This window comes from Psammomys obesus, unplaced genomic scaffold, assembly GCF_907164565.1.
Source record: "Psammomys obesus unplaced genomic scaffold, mPsaObe1.curated_primary_1811, whole genome shotgun sequence".
Taxonomy (NCBI): domain Eukaryota; kingdom Metazoa; phylum Chordata; class Mammalia; order Rodentia; family Muridae; genus Psammomys; species Psammomys obesus.
Window position 1 is genome coordinate 11196454 of NW_026586816.1, and position 20445 is coordinate 11216898.

General features: G+C 40.0%; 1 protein-coding gene across 1 annotated transcript in view; it reads right to left on the reverse strand.

Annotated features, from left to right (window-relative positions):
• The window catches only part of Btbd3 (BTB domain containing 3), a 32618-nt gene extending 32452 nt beyond the window's left edge, over nt 1–166 (reverse strand). Inside the window, exon 1 of the mRNA XM_055602666.1 lies at nt 12–166. The gene's annotated coding sequence lies outside the window, so the exon portion shown is untranslated. The remainder of the gene's footprint in view (nt 1–11) is intronic.
• Between the last annotated feature and the right edge of the window lie 20279 nt (nt 167–20445).

The following is a 20445-nucleotide window of genomic DNA, read 5'->3' on the forward strand; positions in this document are numbered from 1 at the left end:
CCCGCACTCACCGCCCGCGCTCCACGGGCGCTGGCGCCGCTCGCGGCTTCCGCCGGGTGCCCGCTCCGCCGCCCCGGCCCGAGCACTCCGGGATCCGAGCCCCGCGGGCCAGGCGAGCACCCGCACGCAGGGCACGCTCCCCGGGGCCGTGAGCGCACGCCCGAGCGCCGGGAGGGGCCGGGAGGCCTCCCGGAGGCTGCCCTGGACACCGGGCATGCGCAGAGCCCTCCCCTTCCCCGGGCTCGGAGGAGTGGGCGGGGACTCCGGAGGACCGGCTGGGAAGACGGGCGTGGAACGCCGGGGCTGGGGGCGGCCTGGAGACCCCGGTGTCCTCGTCCCAGGAGCTGCGGCTTCCTCCTCCAGTTCAGTCATTACATCAGATGTTAAGGACTGTTGAGCATCTCCTTGGCAGACTGCAGAGCAGCCTTCTGGAGCAGTAGACATATTGCCTTTGATTTTGGAACTCCCTTTAGACTGAAGAGCGGTGCTTAAGCAAGAGATCTGCGGCCTTTCAAAGAGCAAACATTAGATAGAGGGAAGGAGAATGGCTGCTGTGTAATGAAAGCTTAGCTGGGAGATGGGAAAACAGGCGAAGCTGAAGGGAGAAGACAGACTCACCTGTTAGAGAAGATAAACACAAGGGCAAAAACTTTGAGGATTCCCTGAGAATGTGAACACACACTCAGAGGCAAGCCTACCCTGGCTGCTGTTTGGAGCGTTTGAAAGGGCAGCTGGAAATGTAGTTGAAACTCATCTGGAAATAATCTTTAATGCTTTGCCCAAGATTCCAGTTCTGTTGGAATGAATAAATGGGAATTGCTTAAAATGAGAGAGGGATGGAGGGAGAGAGGAAGGAGGGGAAGAGGAGGTACAGTATCTGGAATGCTTAGTTAGCAAGCTTCTGGGTACGAAGTAGTGGAGTCCTAAGTTCAAGAATATTGGGATAAAGTTTGAGGTGAGCCAACGCCCAGCCCTGAGGCCCGCAAAGCAATACAGACTATTGCTGCTGCTTGCTCACTAGGGAGACTATTGCTGAGGAAACCGCACCCGGTTTGGTTGTGAAATATAAAGGAATTAAGCTGAACACCACCTGACTTTGCTGTGCAGGCTGCTGGGGAGAGCTGTCATGAGCAGTCGTACTTAGTTGTGACCCTGTGTGCTAACAGCCCAGCACGAAGCGCTCATTGGTGCAGTGATGGAAAATCTGTCATGGAGATGACCAACCAGCCACTGCTTCCTTTCATTTATTTATTATTATATCTGGGGCTTGCTTTCCAGCCAACCTCCTCATATCCAGTTAGCAGAATGGCTAGCTTCCCCACTAGGGCCCATGACCGTTTAGCCACAAATTTTTTGACCAAGTCTATAGTACCAGACGATGATTTCCTCCTGGAAAGCAAGCCCCAGCTGGTCAGATGAGACTCACAAACACTGCAGAGTACAGTGCTCTCTGAATATTTTTGTTACTTCCATAAGTCAGTGCTCCTAACAGCTTTGTCAAAGAAGCTTGTGTTGTTCAGTAGGCAGCAGTTACCGCAGAGAGTAATAACTGTGCAGAGTACTGAGAAGAGCTGCTGAACGCTGAACTCGATCAGAACCTCGTAGGTAGAACGCACACGACCCACCATAAGCAACTATCAGAGCGGCCAGTCACTTGCTGCCTCTGCGTCTTGCTCTGCCGGCCTGTGATATGGAATCACAACATTAACTGGACAGTGGTTGGCTTTCTGGTGGACTTTCTTGGCATAGTTTCCAGGTTGTGGTTGTTACTGTAGACAGTTCAGGTAAAATATGTCTGAAGCTCTGAGAAAAGTCCTCTACTCAGCAGTTTGTGAGTCTCATCCAATCAGCTGAAAACCTCAGTACAGTAAGTCTGACTCCCATCCTTAGGCGGCTCTTCCCAGGGACTCCAGACTTCCACCAGACAGACACCCCAGCCCTCCTTAAGGTCTCTCTCTGCCTCTCACAAGCTCTCCCTCTCTCTCTCCCTCCCTTTCTCCCTCCTCTTGCCCTGTATCATACTCTGAAGTATATGTATGTATGTATATGTGTGTATTATTTAACATACACATTTAACATAGATGAATACATACAAATTAAGGAAAAACAGGAAACACGAAGTTGAGTCATTCATAAAAAAGCTCCACATTGCAAAATCGCAACAGAGTTCATTACCTGTAAGATAAGATCTTCACAAATTAGAGATAGAAATGATGACTAAATTCTAGCGAACTAGCAAAACTGTGTTACAGCTCTGTAATGAAAATAACCTGGAAACAACCAAGCCTCTGTTTTTTCCCTTGGCAATTCCTTCCTTGATTTCTTCTGCCAGTAACACATACCCTGGCTGTTTAACTCATAGGACAGCTTTCTGTTTCCTAGACTGGATGCCTGGTGCATGGATCACTTACAGCAACCGGTGGAATCTTGGACACTCACTTGAAGTTTTGTGCTTTGACTAATGCACATAATATTTAGTTACACGTGATATTCATCTTATTGTTTTGTTTCTTGGGACAACTCTGGCTAATACAACTTGTAACTTTATGGAGAATATTGTGTAGCTTAATTCTCAATTAAGAAAACAAACATTGTAATCTTTAACTTGCTGCCTTATTAAAAAAAAATCAAATTCAAGTATTTAAAACTCCAGTTCATCACAGAAACTGATTAAATGGCAAATGCTATTATCTGAGAATGAATATCAAAAGTGAACCAAGAGAGGGAGGGTGGATATTTGCACCTTGAAAGCACTTTTCTTATTACCCAGTTCACTGGATAATAAACATAAATTTAAAAAAAAAAAACAGATTTATGAGGTAAAATGATTGATGGTCATAAATCCAGCACAGAAAAGGTGGCACATGTATATAATTTAGTTGTTTATAAATAAATTTCTCCAAACAAACAGTAATTAAGAATACTTGCTAGATGTGTGCTCAAACACCACACTTACAAAGGCAGACATACAAGACCGTATCTGCACATTTTATTCTCATTTCCGTTCTGGTTCTGCTCATTCTGTTTGCTGCCAAGACGGAGAAATCTAGGAGCTTACTTCTGACAAGATTCCCAGCCTCGCAGAGTGGCTGCATGTGGCAGCACTCAGTCTGTCTCCGCATTTTTATTGATTCCTTTCTGGAGAACCCCATAGCTGAGGGGAGTATGCAAAAATGATTAAAGCATTCCATTCAGTCTACAACTATCATAATCTGTTATTCTAAGCAATGCCTCTATCTTGAGGGAGTTTATTAAATAGTCCTAGAAAAAGAATCCTGCCTATAATTTAGAAGAATGTGACAAGTACCTTAAGAGGAAATGAATGATTTGGCCAATTATGCTTCATCAGATACTTAATGCCAGGGGCTGTCCTTCCTCATGGTGGCCTCACCATGGTTCCTAACTTTCCATTTTGGTTTAGCAAAAGCCAGATATGAAGGAATATTTTAAGTAGGTTTCATTTGAGGTTGATAAGTATTGGATCAGTTATTGTTCTCATTTCACTATTGTCAGCTTCTCAGATGACAGACACTAGAAGATACGGGAGTCAGAAGTGTAGCTTACTTAGGTTTCCTTTCCTTTATCTCTTCTCCTTGTGTTGGTTATTTCATTTAGAGGCAAATGTAAGTTAAAACATAAAATAATAATCCTTCTGACGTAATGGAAAATTGTAACAAAAGTACATAAAAACTACCAAACCAAAAGGTTTGGTTTGGTCTGCAAATGGGGCAGTGGGCTGGAAGCTCTTACGAGGGAAAGAAGATGACTGTTGTGTTGCTCTGTAAGTAGCCCCATTCAGAGGTAACATTCTTTTCCTTTTTGGCAAAGCCTAAAATACTGCATTCTGAAGTGCTTCAATACCAGAACTAACAAAAACAAATGATTAGGGGAAAAATACATGGCGTTTTAGTAATCTTTAAATCATCAGGACATTTTATTATGAGAGTTTGTGAATACCCTCATCTTGCGAGCTTGTCACAGCCCCTGGGAAATAGATTAACCTGGGCAATCTGTCCTAGAAGTGGAAGAGTTATAATAAAACGGAGAGCAATGGCCTGGATGCGTAAATGGAAATTGCAATTTGATGAATAATAATGGTGATAGATCTGGGCCAGAGTTGCTCATGGATTTAAGGCCTTGGAATGATGTTTTACAAAGTAATACAATGTGTTACCTTCTAATTCCTTAAAGTGAAAACACAGTTAGCTGGGTGTGAGCTTCATGCAGCCCTCTCCATGGCCTTTCCAAACACCTTATCCAGATCCATATCACAGTAGAGGTTTGGCTCTTAGCAATGGCACTCTAGAGGCTTCTTAATATGAGAGTTTTTGATCATGAAATGATTAAAATCTAACAAAAAAGGGCAGCAAACGTGGTAGGAATAATTCATTTTAAATTCTACCTTCCTCTTTTCTTTTAAAATTTTATCCCATTAACAAATGTGGCTGGAGCAGTATTTTAACAAGATGACAGCAGGCTCAGTGACATGTGCCTTAGAATACCAGCACTTGGGAGGCTGAGAAAAAGAGTTAAAATCAAGCCTCAACTTGTTTGACCCTCCCTCACGTCAAACAAACAAATCCCCAAGTCCCCCAAAGCAAACCAGGCAAACAAATACCCGCTGAGCAATTAATTGCTCCTGTATCTCAAATCCCATGGAAACTTGTGTGGTGGTCAGAATAAAAATGGCCCCCATAGATCCAAAGGGATTGGCCTTCTTGGAGGTGTGTCCTTGTTGGAGCCTGCTGCTTCCAAGGTGGAACTCTCAGGCTCGTCTCCAGCACCGTGTCTCTCTGCACGGCCATACTTCCTACCAGTGTGGCAATGGAGGTGAGCTGTGAGTCACCTCCAATTAAATGCTTTCCTTGATAAGAGTTGCCATGGTGTCCTTTCACAGCCATAGAAATCCAAACTAAGATACTTTGCATCAGTGCCATGTTTAAAATATTAAATTTAGTGTAACCGTGAAAAATAAATTCTTGTAAATTACTTTATATGAGCAGTAGTAAAAGGTAAAAGCTATACATTGAGCCTCAGTTCATTTTTCTTAATGAATCTCTCAGGGAAAATTAGACTATTTTCTTGACTGTGAGCATACACTTACTGTATTAAGCCAGTTTCTCTACAATCACATGAACATTAGAATACTTATTTCCAAGTCCCATTTCTATTTAGTGTGGGGCAGTCTAGATCAGAACTGCTTACTACAAAGAACTTTCTATAGTAACACTTTAAAAATGAATAAGGACCAACTCCTTTAGGGGCAGGACCTCACTTTCTGCCTGAGACGGGCCTGGAACTTGTTACTTAAAGCTGGAGGTAGCTTGGAGTTAGCTGCCTACTGGCTTAGACGCCCAAGCACTGGGATTGCAGACATGCAACACCAGACTAGGGCAACACAGATAAAATAAGTTCTGATATCGTTTTCCATCTGCCGATTCAAAATATCCTTTTAACATGTAATGAATGCAAAATATTTTAAAACACATGTTTACTTCTTTTCATACTATGTCTTTGAAGTCTGGTGTGTTCTTTTCACTAATAGCTCAGTTCAGTTCAGACTAGCCATGTCTCAAATGCTTCCTAGGACATTGTGGCTATCACACTGCACAACAAGGACACAGGACCAAGCCCTTTGTTTTCACTCCTGGAAGCATATTGCCATCACCTGAGGAATTTGAATTTTTCATATGTTTCTGTCATAGTCCCACAACTGTGGATATTTGGTCTGGGTATCACCTGGACATTTAGGTTTTTACAAACTCTTTGAGCGATTCTAATATATGATAAAATTTGAGGCAAATCTCATTAATATGCATTTTTAAATCACTCTCAAGTGTTTGATATGAAATGCATAGCAATTGTTATTTACCTATATGTATTCACTTGCTTCAGCTTAAAAAATTATGTTGAAATATACAAAGAATATATTTAATAACAGTTATAAATGAGCATCACTGCTATACCTCAAGGGTTCTAATGAAAGTCTGATGCATTGGTTAATATGGCCAGGTTTGTATGTAACATAGCCCATTCCAGCTCAAAATGTAATTCTAGTGATAATTCTATTGAGGTAAACTGTTGATCACTATTTCTGTAGATGATCTGGCCAGAAGGAAATTCTCTTTCTGTAACTTCTTAGTATCAGTGTTTGGGATGCTTGAATTAAAGTAACATTTAAAAATGAAAGGGTAAATATAGTTTATCCATATGCATATACAAACACACAAACAACAATGACTAAATAGCTAAAGAAGGGCTTTATAAGCAACATTTTATGGGAGGGGAGAACAAATGGTTTTCTAGTAGAACCACAATGAAGTCTTAATGCTGTTTTAATGAGTTTATTTAATTATTGAGACAGGGTCCTGCTATGTTTTCCAGGCTATACTCTAACTCCTAGGCTCCTGCTGCAGCCTCTCATATAGCTACTAAAATAACAGGTATGTCTCATTGTGCCTGGCTATTGGAAGATACAGATTCATGATACTGTTTTGTTTACCAAGGTTAAGGTGGTCTTTTCCTTCTCTTCAAAATGGTAAAATTCTTCTGTTTTAAATCAATCACTGTCAATCTAACAGGCAAGCTGAGACATACCAAGATAACAAAGAGTTTATTCAGGCCAAAATTTCGAATGTCATCAGGGAGAAAACAATAATTCTCCTGTGTAGAATAAGTACTTCCAAGACGGATACAAAGGCTCTTCAATTTTATAGATTAAAAACGAAGGAAAGAAAGAAAAAGAAAAGCAAGGAACATTCCAGCAAACCATTTTGTACAGGGAGCAGCAGCCTTGGTCAGCAGGGCCAGCACAGGCCATCCTTGGTCACTTACACTACACACTCCAAGTCAGAAAGGTAATAAACAGGAAAAGATTTTTGCATGGAAGTTTTTTATTATCCTTCTGACATCACAGGATTCACAAACACATGCTCTGTTGGGTCAGAATGACCTGAATGATCATGGCTCCATGCCTCACATTTATCCTAAAGCTAAAGAGTTTATGACCTCATTGCTATACCATTTGAAGTCTTTCCTCAACTTTTATTAGCTTCCTAGTCTACTGCTCTGCTGGGTGACTCTGCTCCTAGGAAGGCTGCCAGTAACTTCTGGACTTTCTCAGACAGCTCCTCCAGGGTGCTGGGTTGCTGGAGGCCAGAGATTCTAGCCCAGCCTTACACAAAACCACTCAGCTCTGCTCCAGGTGTTATCTCTTAAAATCCAGGCACAGAACCAAGAACAAAGCTAGGCTATGGTGCCGACAACAAAAGAAACTGCAAGGAAAGCACAAGCACTTTCCAGAATCTGCATCAAGCTGCCACAGCTAGCCCTGTGGGTGTGAGGAGCGTCAGGGTGAGAGAGTTTCCAGGGGACTTGGGTGCGGGCTACATGCGCAGTGTTTTTGCACAGTGTAAGTGGAATGAGTCCTGTTCTGGATCCTGGCCTCAGCGCATCCAGGACATGCGCAGTGTTACAAACAATGGCTATGTAATGAGTCCTGCCACGTCTTATTGTGGTCCTTTCCATCACTCTTGCTCTTCAATGTTACCATAATTATTGCAACGTCAATTTTTTAAAATTAGATTTTTCCTTCAATTTTTATTTGTATCCCCATTAAAAGGATTTTTCTTTATACTTCAGTCATTTTTACACTTTCAAAAACCTTTCTTAAAATGACTATATAAATAAAAATGAATATAGTCTTTTATCAGGAAACCATAAAGAGATAAAATGGGATGAAAAAGGCTAATAAATTTTCTTGAGTTTCAAAAAAGGCTGTAAATGCTATATCTTTAAAAATTCTGGCTCTTATTACAGAAAGTTAAATAAATATTTATTTGCATTTGATATTGGCAACGTACTCTGTGTTTACTGATCATTTGAGCCTCTGTTTTTCTCTGCAGTCCTTTTTATAGCTTGACCCATTATATAAAACCTTTCCTATGTGTGTCTTGAAGCAAACATACACAGCTCCAAACTTTACATTAAAATGCAAAGTACGAATAGGCAATATGACCAAGCTTTGGTTTAAGATTAAAACCAAGTATGTTTTCTTCTGTGGGATTACTTATTTGGTGCCTGTCGAGTTTCAGATTCATATATATATATATATATATATATATATATATATATATATGTATATGTATATATATTCATATACATATATACACACATTTCTCTCTATATATATTCTATATATAGATTTACATATTATATAGAAAATGTATTCTTTTTAACATGGCTTTAAGCAGGCATTGTAAATTATTTGTTTTTAGATTATAATCTTATACAAGTAAATTACACTCCATGCAGTTTTGAATTGCCATGCAACATTTTATGCCAACATGAGTAAATGACAATAAAAAATAGACTTACAAAACCATCACGTGGATATGCTATGCTGCTTGCCCTTTAAAAAAAGCTTAGCACTCTGTGCATGCTCTTGGTGAAGAAAAGACCCAATCTTTATGTGTGTAGCTGGAGAAGGTGTTTTTCCCCACCAGATAATAACTTGGACTAGACTCCCTGTGGTTCCAATTCTTCCAAGGTTAGCTTCCTAGGACCCAATATGACAGCAAAACAGTACATACCACTAGACCTCTTTGCTTTGGCTTCAGAAACATGTAGAATTCACAAATAGAACTCAAATGAAAGTAGTTTGTTTGGCAGTGGTCCATGGGAAAGCTGGTGGTAAGGGACGGAAGTGAAACAATGAAGGAGAAGCAGCCAAGCAAGGCTGCAGGCAGCTGGAGCTGCAGTATGCTGAGGACTCTGGGATCTGGCACGGAGTGCACACATGCAGGGCTGGCCCAGCGAAGGGCCAGGAATCCAGAGATCATTACTCACGACCCCCTGCTGATCAAGCCACAAGAGAGGTAGAGTGGTTAGCCAATACTTCTCATCCATCAATGATTTGGGATGTTCTTAGAGAAACTAATTCCCTAGAGCTTTCCTCCATCAGTTCCTGTTCATGAGCTGAAAAGAGTTCTGTGGCCAGAAAAAAAAGTAAATGAAATTTAATAGCTCATAACTGAAGTCTTCTAGTGACCATGTGCTTGCATGAATAGAGTGGTGCCAGGATGTTCTGGGCATGGACACATAGGAATATCCCACAATCCCTTCTGAAGCACATCTGAACATGATCTTCATTCCCCTGAGAGCCTTCACTACTTCTGTCAAATCTGAAAATCTCTCCAGCGGCTATGTTCTAGCACGCCACATATAACAACTCTCATGCCTACATGACAACAAGCTCGAACTAGCAGGCTGCGGCTGCATACTCTGTGAAAGAAACTTTGTGTCCAGGCTATTTCCAAAAAGGCTAGAAGATGTATTCATGAAGATGTCTTGAAGAAGTCCTGAAGGGAAAGCTGTCAGCAACCCTCCAAATCATCTAAATCAGAAAGAAAAATTACACTGTTTCATATTCTTCCTACTTCCAAATTGATATTTAGCTCTGGCTGAAGACAATTGAGGTTTGGTTGCCACAGGTATTCTAGTAACAGGTGAGAACCTCCAAAACTGTGAATCGAAGGAAATATTTTCTTCCAGTGACTTGATTGGCACAGGTGTCTATTATAAGGGTACAGAGCTGACCAACATACAGCTAACTCACTTATAATACACAGAGTATTGTTCTTCATTCCTCAAATAGTTATACACCCACAAAGTTGTATGGACACCCTGTAGAAGAGTGGTGGCCCAGAGGGACCATACCAATGGGAGAAGATGCCTCTCCAGGCCATGCATCCCAATTTCCTTTGATTTCTAAAGGTGATTCTAGGCGTGTTAGCAGGCATAAGGAAGCTCATTATGAATTTTTTTGAAACTTTACTAAATTGAGTAAGGGAGTAGCAGCCTGACCTTTTCAAGTGTTTCCAGATGCTGAGCACTGGATTGAAATGCTAAATTGAGAGAACCAACTATTACTGATTAGCAGTGCTGTAGCCAAAGGACAAGATTTTTTTTTTTTGATATAGTGAGTCATGAAGGACAGAAAGATACTGACACTCAGTGATTAATTTCTAAAAACATGGTTGAACGAATCAAATTATGTATCATTTGATGCCATTAAATGTGAGTTCCTGCACTGTATGCAGACCTTTCGCTTTGCAAGCATTGCCAGCCTGTGAAATTAACTGTGCCATTTACAAGCTATCATGCAATTTTCTGTTTTCTGAAACAAAAGCAACAATCTGGGTACATTAAAGACCGTTATATAATTGACAAACCTGCATTTATAAAACTTGATCTAAAACACTTAAATGACTATCATTTGCAAAGGGAGCTAGTCATTAACAGTGCAAATCATTTAAAAATTAGAATGAAGGCCACACTTGTTTTTGTTCTCCTAGAAGACTTCCAAGTGCACATTCTTACAATTTACAAACTTTCTTTCACTCAGACCAATTTCCTCACTTGATTTCTTAACTCAGCCATGTAAGGAGACAGGAGAGGTACCTGTGTCCCTATTTTTAAATACAACTGAAACATAATTTTCTAGTTCAGCAACTGGAAGGCAGCTACATCTTCATCTCATGGTAGTTTGATTCATAGTTTAATTTCGATTCTTAAACTACTTACTGGAGTAGGCACTTGTGGAAGGGCGTACACAGATCACAGGTGGAAATTTCAGTGACTCTTCACACATAGGGAAACCTGGGAAGACAGTGATCATATCAAAAATCAGAGTAAGAACACTGTCCTCCAAGCTTGATACCACTGCCTGCTCCCACAGGAGAACCAATCCTCTCCCTGCTCACTGTATATTCATGTGGCCAGCATTTGAATCAGATGTGGAGGAAATCCTGTGGCATGCACTCTTTTTGGCCTTCTATGCTCTGTAAGTTTATGAGCATAACTGTTCATCTGAGATTATAAGTGTGTTCTGTTTCACAGGTGATATTTAAAAACAATCATCAATTCTACTGTTGCTGTAAACAGTTATTTGACATGTAATATTTTAAAACAATCATCAACTTGATTATTAATGGAAAAAAGCCAGTTTATTTCTGGCTTTTTCAATTCTAAATATTGATGTTGTGGACCTCCTTATACACACACAGTGAACGTGAGTATGTATCCCTGTTAAATTTATACCCAGGAATAGATATGCTTGACGAGAGACATGCTCTGCCTTACTCGGCATTCTCCAGTCATCGTTGTGTGGACCTACAGTCCTATAACATTGCTATGGACGTACCGTTCCTTATTCTTATCTATTCTTGGTATTATCTGTCATTTCATCATGGCCCTTTTGTGCCACATGACATAGCATTAGTGATATTTTGTTTTAATTTTGACAATTAGAATCTAAGTCTCTTGGTATCATTAGCTTGTAAGTTAAACAGTGATTGCAAGAAAACACTGAAGTTTTCTGTGTGTAGCCCCCACCTCTGTAAGTGCATGATGTACGTCTGTGCTATTTAAGGCATCTATTTATTTCAGGGTATCCAAGGAGACTACAGAAACCCAGAGATCATCTCTGTTTACTTCAGTAGAGTTTGATGCCCATGAAGCAGAAGAGCAAATGATTACATCACGATTGTAACTGTGAAGCCCACTGAGTCAAGATTATATTTTCGCCCAAATAGATTTTGACCAATACACTATAGCCCTGACAAGGCCACTAAAGAATACTGAATTGATTCAGCCTGACACAACCACAGCCACCCTGAATCACCACCATGAGTGCTCCTGAGTAACCCGTAGGCAGTGTTTCCTACATAGTTCACCAACACTCTGTAAGTAAACACTGCAATTAGAGAGGTATGGGAAGCTTTATGAACTTACCTTGATGCTAGGAATGCAGTTGACCCTGACAGCAGCTTGAGATAAGCCAGGTACATTCTAGTGAGGGTGGAATAATTTCTTGCCCTGTGCACATTATAAGCTTCCATCATTCTGACCCACTTGGTCTTGGCATTACCACGGGCTACACTTCATCTGTAGGACTCCATCAAATTGCATTCAGTACATCATTGTAGCCTTTTCTTCAGCCTCACAGCACCAAGGGGCCATCTTCATAAACTGAGACCATCTTGCTCTGGTAAAAACATTGTACTTTTATTTCATGAGGGCCATATTTATATTGTTATAATTTTTCTTTGTTATTTAAGACCTAAAATATTATGTCTTACTCTACTCCCATTCCCATACCCTGACTCTGTTAGCCAAATTACACTTAGTTCTATGTTTTAGTTCATGCTCTGGTCTTGTGACCTTTTTTTTGGGGGGGGGTGTCTAATCATCTTTAATTGCTTCTAATTTCTCCATCTAGCTTTTTTCTTTTCTCGACATTTCTGACCTAGGGACCCCCAGCTAACCTCTCTTAAGCACTTGCTTTCATCTGTACATGATGAACATTATGGGCATTTCTGCACTCTCAATAAGTAGCAGTCATTTCAGATAATCAATCCTCAGAAAATGAATGAAAGTGAGAACAATTTCAGTTGGATACATTCAGCTTTTGGTGCTTAGGGTATGTGCCTAATGCCTAACACACCTCTTCAGAATAGCCAGTGTCTACAGAAAGGAATTAGAGCAAGAAGATTTTGCTCTTTATCTTCTTTACATCTAGCTTTGACTTTGTACACTGGTAGATTATTTAAATAATACTTTATAAATAATGTCCTCCAAATTCAGTGTTGTAAGACAGTAAGCATATAGTTACCACATGAGTGTGAGGACTGGCAAGTTGGGGTCTTGGTTAGATTTTTTTACATGGAAAGTTGGGCAAGTTTCTCAGTCTTGGATGGATTTTCCTACATTCTTCAAAGCCATGGCTGGGATGACAGAGGTGGCTGGTATCTACTCTAGCTGTTTCTTTCTCCTGCTTTTAGGGTAGCAATCTAGCTTAGACAGGTTATTTCCATGGGAGTGATGGAGACAAGAGGACAAGTGTGAGCAAGTTCTGTTTTACAAAGACTTGTCCTGCCTCTGAATGTCTTGTAGGCTATCACATCCCATTACCCAAGACTAGTCATGCGGTTGCTGGGGCAGGCAGGCTGGGAGGTGCAGCAAAGTGCGTGGCTAGAGGCATGGAGCAGGAGAGGGTGAGGGGCAGGGTGTTTTTGTGCTCTACCATGGCAGTTCATCTCAGCCGAGTCACTTAATCTTCGCAAACCTCAGTTCTGTTGTCAATAATTAAGAGATGATTATAACCTGGAAGACGGTCACAAATTTTTATAATGATTTAAAATATATGTATTTCAAAATGATAAGTACTTTAAAAGTGGTTAAGTTATGAATGTGTGAAGAGATTATTATTATTATTACTTTACATGGTTAGCTTTAAGCAGAATGCTGAGGTGAGTGAGCTTGGCTTTTAGTTCCTCTGACCTCACAGGTAGGTGGCTTCAAGTCTTACTAGGCTTCCCATTACATTAGCTCATAGCAGTGTACCCACATATAGAAAACATGTAATCAGTGAAGGAATGAATTTGTCAAGGAAATGGCTATTTTGCTCTCATCTTATCTTGCATTCAACCAACATGAACTGATGACTGACCTGTGCAAAGCTTCCTCCACCTGGTATGATAAAATTTCAGAAATGCAGAGAAAAACAGATGTAGTAGCAGAGAAATGCAATCCCAGAGAAATTCACAGTTTAGAGGGAAAGAAATACAGATGAAATGCTGTTTCAACATCAGAGCCAACATACACTGGCAGTTGAAATGAGATTAAACACCAAGACTGTGAGGGAGTCTTTAGAGGAAACACTTTGAAGCTAGGAGATATTGGGAGTTGCTTAGACACTTGGGGACATTCCAGAATGAGGCGATGGAGCGTGTAAAGAAACTGAGAACAGTCATATTCAGTCATTGTTTATTTGTGCTGGGAAAATACAATAGAATTTGTAAGTGTGAGAGGAAATGAAGTTAGGGAGGTGGGAAGGTGAACACAAAGATTCAAATGAGTGGAATGCCCAGATTTGAGTGTGAGAAAGACCAGAGCAGGACAAACTGACATGGAAATAGTGGTAGACAGGAGCTTGGCATCGTACAGGTCTAGGCAAGGGGTGCTGTGTTCCTTATCCTGTACTGCAGAGAGCTTAGCAGGGAAGAGTGACTGTGACAGACACTCACTGACGTTCACAGGACTTTGTGGTTAACTTGATGATGAAAGAGGTCTACCCACCCACACTGAGAACAGAAACGGGAGGTCCAGTTCACCACCATACAAGCCAACCAACAGATGAGTATTCATGGGAGAGGGAGAGGGTAGACCCAGTCAAGATGATGAAGACACTGTGTTCTGAGATTAGTAAACAAGCAGCTGAAGTAAGTCTCAAAATTAGAACAAAAGTCTCCATCAAGGAATACATGCTGTACTGTGAGATAATTGAGAAGAGATAATACTGAACTTGATTAATAAGCTTTCTTGTCATGAAGCCAGCCGGGAGATACTATTCTAAGTCTGGATTGGTTTTGTCTCTATTTGTAGCTATAACAGAGTCTATTTTCTTAAGAGGAAGGAGGCCAAATGCTGTTTATTCTTTTTTTCCCAATCTTTGTAAAATGAATAAGTACCAAAAATTCAAGTTCTTGTAGAATTTTCTTACAAAATGCCTGTGCCAGCATTGAGCAAATATCTGTGTTTGCTCAATTATGTTTTGTCTCCCTGTCCTAGCTTGGTTTCTGTTGTTACGAGAAAACACTGAGCAAAGAAAACTTATGGATGAGTTTATTTCCTCTTATACTTCCAGGCAACAACCCATTGCTGAAGAAGGTCAGAGCAGGAACTGAAGACAGGAAGTTGGAGGCAGGAACTAAAGGAGACTATGGGGGATTTCTGCTTACACACTTGCTTCCAGGCTCATGTTCAGGTACCTTTCTTATACCTCCCAGGACAACCTGCCCCAGAGAGTCACCCCCTCCAGACTGGGTCTTATCACATCCATCCACAATCAAGGAAATGTCACACAGACATGCCCATAGGCTAATTTGATGGTGGCATTTACTCAGTTGAGGTTCCCTCTTTCCACGCAACTCTAGTTTGTGTTCACTTGACAATATCCAGCACACACCCAGTGTCTCATCCATCAAGATTATAGGGCCATATACTTTATACTGGTCAGGTGACTCTGGGCAAGCATGAGATAGGAATTCAGATACTCAACCTTAGTTTTACACAGGACCACTTCCTAGAAAGGTGACAAGGGTAGTGGGTCTGGAAACCCTTCCTCACAGCCTCACCACCATTGTGAAGTAGTGACTGACTGTTCTGCATTCCCTAACAGCTTATGTTGCCTACTTCAGAAGCAGAAGGTATAAGTGTACAAGTGTATAAGTGTACCATGTACAAGTGACAAAGAGGGGACTATTACTTAGGAAAGAGCAAAGCAAGTAGGGAAGGAACGAAACCACCACTTTAGTTACCTTTATAATTGCTCAAACTAACCAACAGAAGCATTTTATAGGAAGAGAGGGTCATTTGGCTTAAGATTTTTAGACATTTCACTTCGTCATGATGCAGATGGTGTGATGCTTCATTTCATGGTGACTTTGCTTGCATGACTGGGGTGTGTGGAATTCACATGTGGTACCAGGAAGTACTTTCAAAAGCTTCCAGAGACCTGGTGTTGCCAGGAAATTCCCATATCCTATGGTCTCTACAGCTTTCTAAGTAGCACCGTAAACTAGAAACAGAGTTGCCTACATGTACATTTGTGGGATGTGGTGAAGGTAGCTGTAGAATTCAGACAAAAAGCATAGCATTCTGTCCCTTGACTCAAAATCTAAGAACGCAGATAAAATGTAACAAGACCTGGCTTATTTTTTTTAACTTAAAAATGTTTTAGAATTCCAAACATAAGTACTTTATTCACATTATTTCAAACCCTCTCCCAACTCCTCCATGTTTCTTCCCCACACGCTCTGAAACTCATGGCCTCTTCAGACCATGAATGTTACATAATGGGTGGAGCATTGTGAAATTTCTCCTATCGGTGGTGGAATGTTGACAAGTATGGTGTGTATGTGGGTCTTGTTTAAGCAACCACATTGTTGAGATTTCATCTATGCAAATTCCCTGCCATATGTAGAATACAAGATCTCAAGACAAGCAGCTAGATCCCATGGCTCTTCAATCTTTCTGCCACACTTTTTCACAGTGTTCCCTGAGCCTTTTGTATTGTGGTTGCTTTGTAGACATACAGATTAGGTTAGAGACCATACAGTCACTTGTTCTTTGATTTTGACATCATGGATCTTTGTAATAGTCACTACTGGCTGCCAAATGAACCTTTCTTTGGTACGGGATGAGAGTTACATTCTCCTATGAATGTAAAAATGTAAACTAAGAATAAGTGTTTAGAATGCAGTTAGGAACAATATTGCTTTGGGAAAATAGCAGTAGTAGGTTTTCCTCTAGGGCCTGTGACCTCTCTAGCTATGGGAGTTGGCTAGATTTACAGTGCGAGGTATGGAATCCCTCCTATGAATGGAACGTAAGTTCAGTTAGACAACTCTCTGTTACCCCCAATATAGAAGTGCCACTTTTGCATCACTGAGGAATATCTTGCCAAGCAGAGCCCTGCTTTGATTTGTAGGGTTTATAGCTACATCTAGTAAATGATCGCTTTTCTCTCTAGGAAACATTAGCCAGATTATTTGTCAGAATGATGCACAAATGGCTTCTAGTCCTGTTTCTCGTAGGAGTCTAACCTCATAGAAAAATCCATGGACAAAGTACTCACTGTTTGATTTCTATTGGCATTTAGTCTTCCATGCTCCCACCATTGTTACCAATGAAGCTGTGAGGGCAGGATCCTAGAGCTTCTAGTCTAAATCTTCAGTCTGCTACATTCTTCTTGAACATCAATCCAAAGGCTTAATAGTATGGTAAAACCTAGTCATAGTAATGCCCTCACTCTTGGAACCTCTTTGCCACATTAGTTAATTTTCTTGTTGCTATAATGCAATACTTGAATGACCCAATGGGCTGATTTTAGCTCCTGGTTTCAGATGTTTCAGTCCATCATAGTGGAGAAAGCATGCCAGCTTGGCTCACGGCTCCCATAGGAATCTGTGGTAATAGGTTCTTGATCCAGAGAAGGAAGCAGAGAAAAGCAATTAGAACCAGCAGTTACTTAAACCTTCAAAGGTCCATCTCAAGCTACCTTTTCCTGCTTGTAGTAATTGCTACTAGTAGTATGTGTACAGCAGACTTTATGATTTTAAATTCCTGAAACGTGTGTGTGTGTGTGTTTCTCTGTTTGTAGATGAAGGAATTAACTTAACTTATGCTATCTTTATTTGATTAGCAAGGAAAAAAAGAAGACGATAAAAAATGAGAGAAAGGCAAGGGAAAGACAGAAAGTGCATCAAAGCTGAAGGATGAGAACTCTGCCCTGGCTCTAACATTATCTTGCATGCTTGGGGATCTCAGAGTCCCATTTTAGCAAGATTAAGGTGAATTGAGGAGAATAATACTTCTTCTATACTATGACGTGTAAATATAAATAACACAAACATATTTTAATTATTGGGGGTTGAATCCAGAACCTTGTGCATGCTAGTGTCTTTATCATGAAACTATATACACAATCTGGCTATATATGTTTTTACTCTGGTTTTATTACCTTTTTACTTTCTTTCTTTTTCTTTTTTCCCTTCTTTCTACTTTTAGAGATTTCATAGATCATTTTTTAGTAGGAGGGAATAAAGGGCACATGTTTATTCACTTTAATTGACTAATTTAAAGTGTACATTTTAAGAGTGTAGTTAGAGACATGTCAATTCTGAGGCAGGAACATTAGAATTAGAGGAGATGTGCAGAGTCCTTCCCAGGGGAAGTTGATACTTGTCTACAAATCTTGAGGACGACCTCACATACATTGGATACTTTCTTAGAGAAAAGTGAACTAATACTTGTGTGGTTGACAAATACTTGTGTGGTTGCTTTTAACTCCAAAGCACTTCCTACCAACCATGTCTGTTGAAGTGTTTACTATAGAACTATAGTAACTCAGTGGACACATACAGCAGCTCCACACCATGACTTTACTCCCAATGCCTCAGCATTACATCATCTTGGGGCACGTGGTCAGAAAGAACTAGGTAGAACAATGTTAAACGGGGAAAAGATTCATTTCCTGAAATAAACAAATCACAAAAAATGTATTTGCTGTCCCTTTGAAGTATAATTGATGCATTCATCAGGTTACAAAATGAATTTTTGTTTCTTTCACCTTTTAATATAAAATATAAGGGACTTCAAGGTTGATTTATTTCTTAAGCACGGTAGGCAGGCAAGAATGAATGAAGGAGAAGAGGACTGTGATATTTGCCTTTTCTAAAGGAAACAATTACTGTTGGGCACCTTTCTGTAACTGCCTGTGGGAATGGAAGATTTAAGTTTATCAGACCTTCAGAAGACCTGGAAAAAGTGGAAATACAATGCTCTTTCAGTATTAAAATTTTATCAAATTAAAAAATTAAGAACTGTATCACCCAAATCTCATAAATAGCAAAATGTCATTTCAAAATAAAATTAACTATGGAGTTCTGACTAAACTTTGAAGGTACTATTGAGTTAAAGCTATGACTTTTAACTTTGACTATGAAGTAAATTTGATTTGCTGTTTATTTTAAATAATGTTAAGTTGGGTTATATGTTTTCTCTCCTGTGTGCGTTCTCAGTTATGATATGTGCATGTACTATAAATCTCACCCCTCAAGCAATTTTTTAATACCTAATTTTTCCTCTGGAGTTTCAATGCTCAAGTCACATTTAGCACAGAGCATATCATGAGCATCTGAACACCTGTGGTGAAATGAAAACAGAATTGAAAACCTCTGCCCTACTTCTGGTATAACCCCTGTTCTCTATTCTATAAGACCCCAATAACACTTCTTTCTATAAAAACAATATCTCTAAACTAGATAACCTTAATTCTGTCGTGATCTCTTATTGCTCCAGTACAAATTCAGTTCAGTTCAATAATTCAATTAAAAATGCAAAAGTTTACTCATTAGATTAGCAAAAACTAAACATATTAAAAATGCCACTTCTGATGTGAAATTTTGAGCACTCGGGTCTGTTTAGCCACAGGAAAAAGAGTAGATTGGTAGACCTTTCGGTAGCCCAGCTCTGTAATATAGTCAGTAGGATTACCAAGATTAGCAATATATGTACATAGCTTGTGATTCCACAGTTCAGTTTCCAGGAATCTCACTTCACCAAAAACAACAAATGAAATGTTTAAAGGGGAATCTACTTTGAAGAAATGTCAACATAGCCGTAATAAAGTAGTTTTAACTCACTAAATATAAATCAAGATACAATTGTGTTTGTATTGATTACTTGCATGAAAGTAATGCATTGAATATTCATTAGAAGAAAAGATTACAAAGATTTTATTATGGTTATATTTTGAAGTTTTGAAGTGTTTATAGATTGATATGAAAGTGATAAGAAAGAAAAAGAAAGGTAGAAAGAAAGAGAAGACAAGAAAGAAACGAGAGCAAAAAATGAGAGGAAGACAAAAAACCAAAATGATGGTAGACTTTCCGTGGCATTTAGAAAGGGTTAAAAATGACATCACAAACTGTGTTTTACCATTTCAGTGTATATACGTGAATGAATGAGAAATCGTAAAGTTAAAGTCTTTATTATCCTCTAATATAAAGTCACTTGAAGCGCTGGGAACCAAGCGGTTTTATTTGGAATGAAAACACCAGGGAGAGCACTTTGCAGGGCCCGGCCGTCCTTTTCATCGCTGCGTCTTGGTGCAAACATCTTTTCTATACTTTGGTAAACTGTCATACTCCTTTTAAGATGTAGATTAGCTTCTGACACAATACCCTTTGTATTTTCAACACAGAAAACAGATCCTAGAGTTTCCTTAACAGAAAGATTTTTACTGGCATCCCTTCCCATGGGACACTTTCATCCTCTCAAGCCAGCGTTTCTCATTTATGTTAGAGACTGCATTGCCCACACTCCCTCCAGCGGCAGCCACTTCAACATTCCTGCGGTGGGCGGGCTTTCTCTTCCGTGACTCCAGTTATATTCTCTTTGAATCTTGCTTCCAACTGGATCACAGCATCTTCATCTTTCTTCAAAAACACCACTCTTTGGGAGGGGGGCTAATTTATTCCTTCCCTTTCTGATTTTTGCAAAATGCAGTATGGATTTATCTGTAGGTGGTAACATGGCAACTCAGCCATGAGGTTTGCTGTGAAATCCGCTGTGTGTGAAATGAGTAATAAACGGGAAGTGACCCCGTGCCGCCGGGCCACAGATCTCTACACACCTGTGTCATTAGCAAAGTAATTGGTGGGCAAAGGGGCTAGAGGAGGGAGTCTTTAGTTTATATTATTACCATTAGTATCACTCGGTGACTAAAAATTGAATCATCTTGTTGAGGAACAAAGGCTAACTAAATTCAGTAACTAAAATTTTTGTGTATCACAGCCATCAAACCAAAACCAAATAATC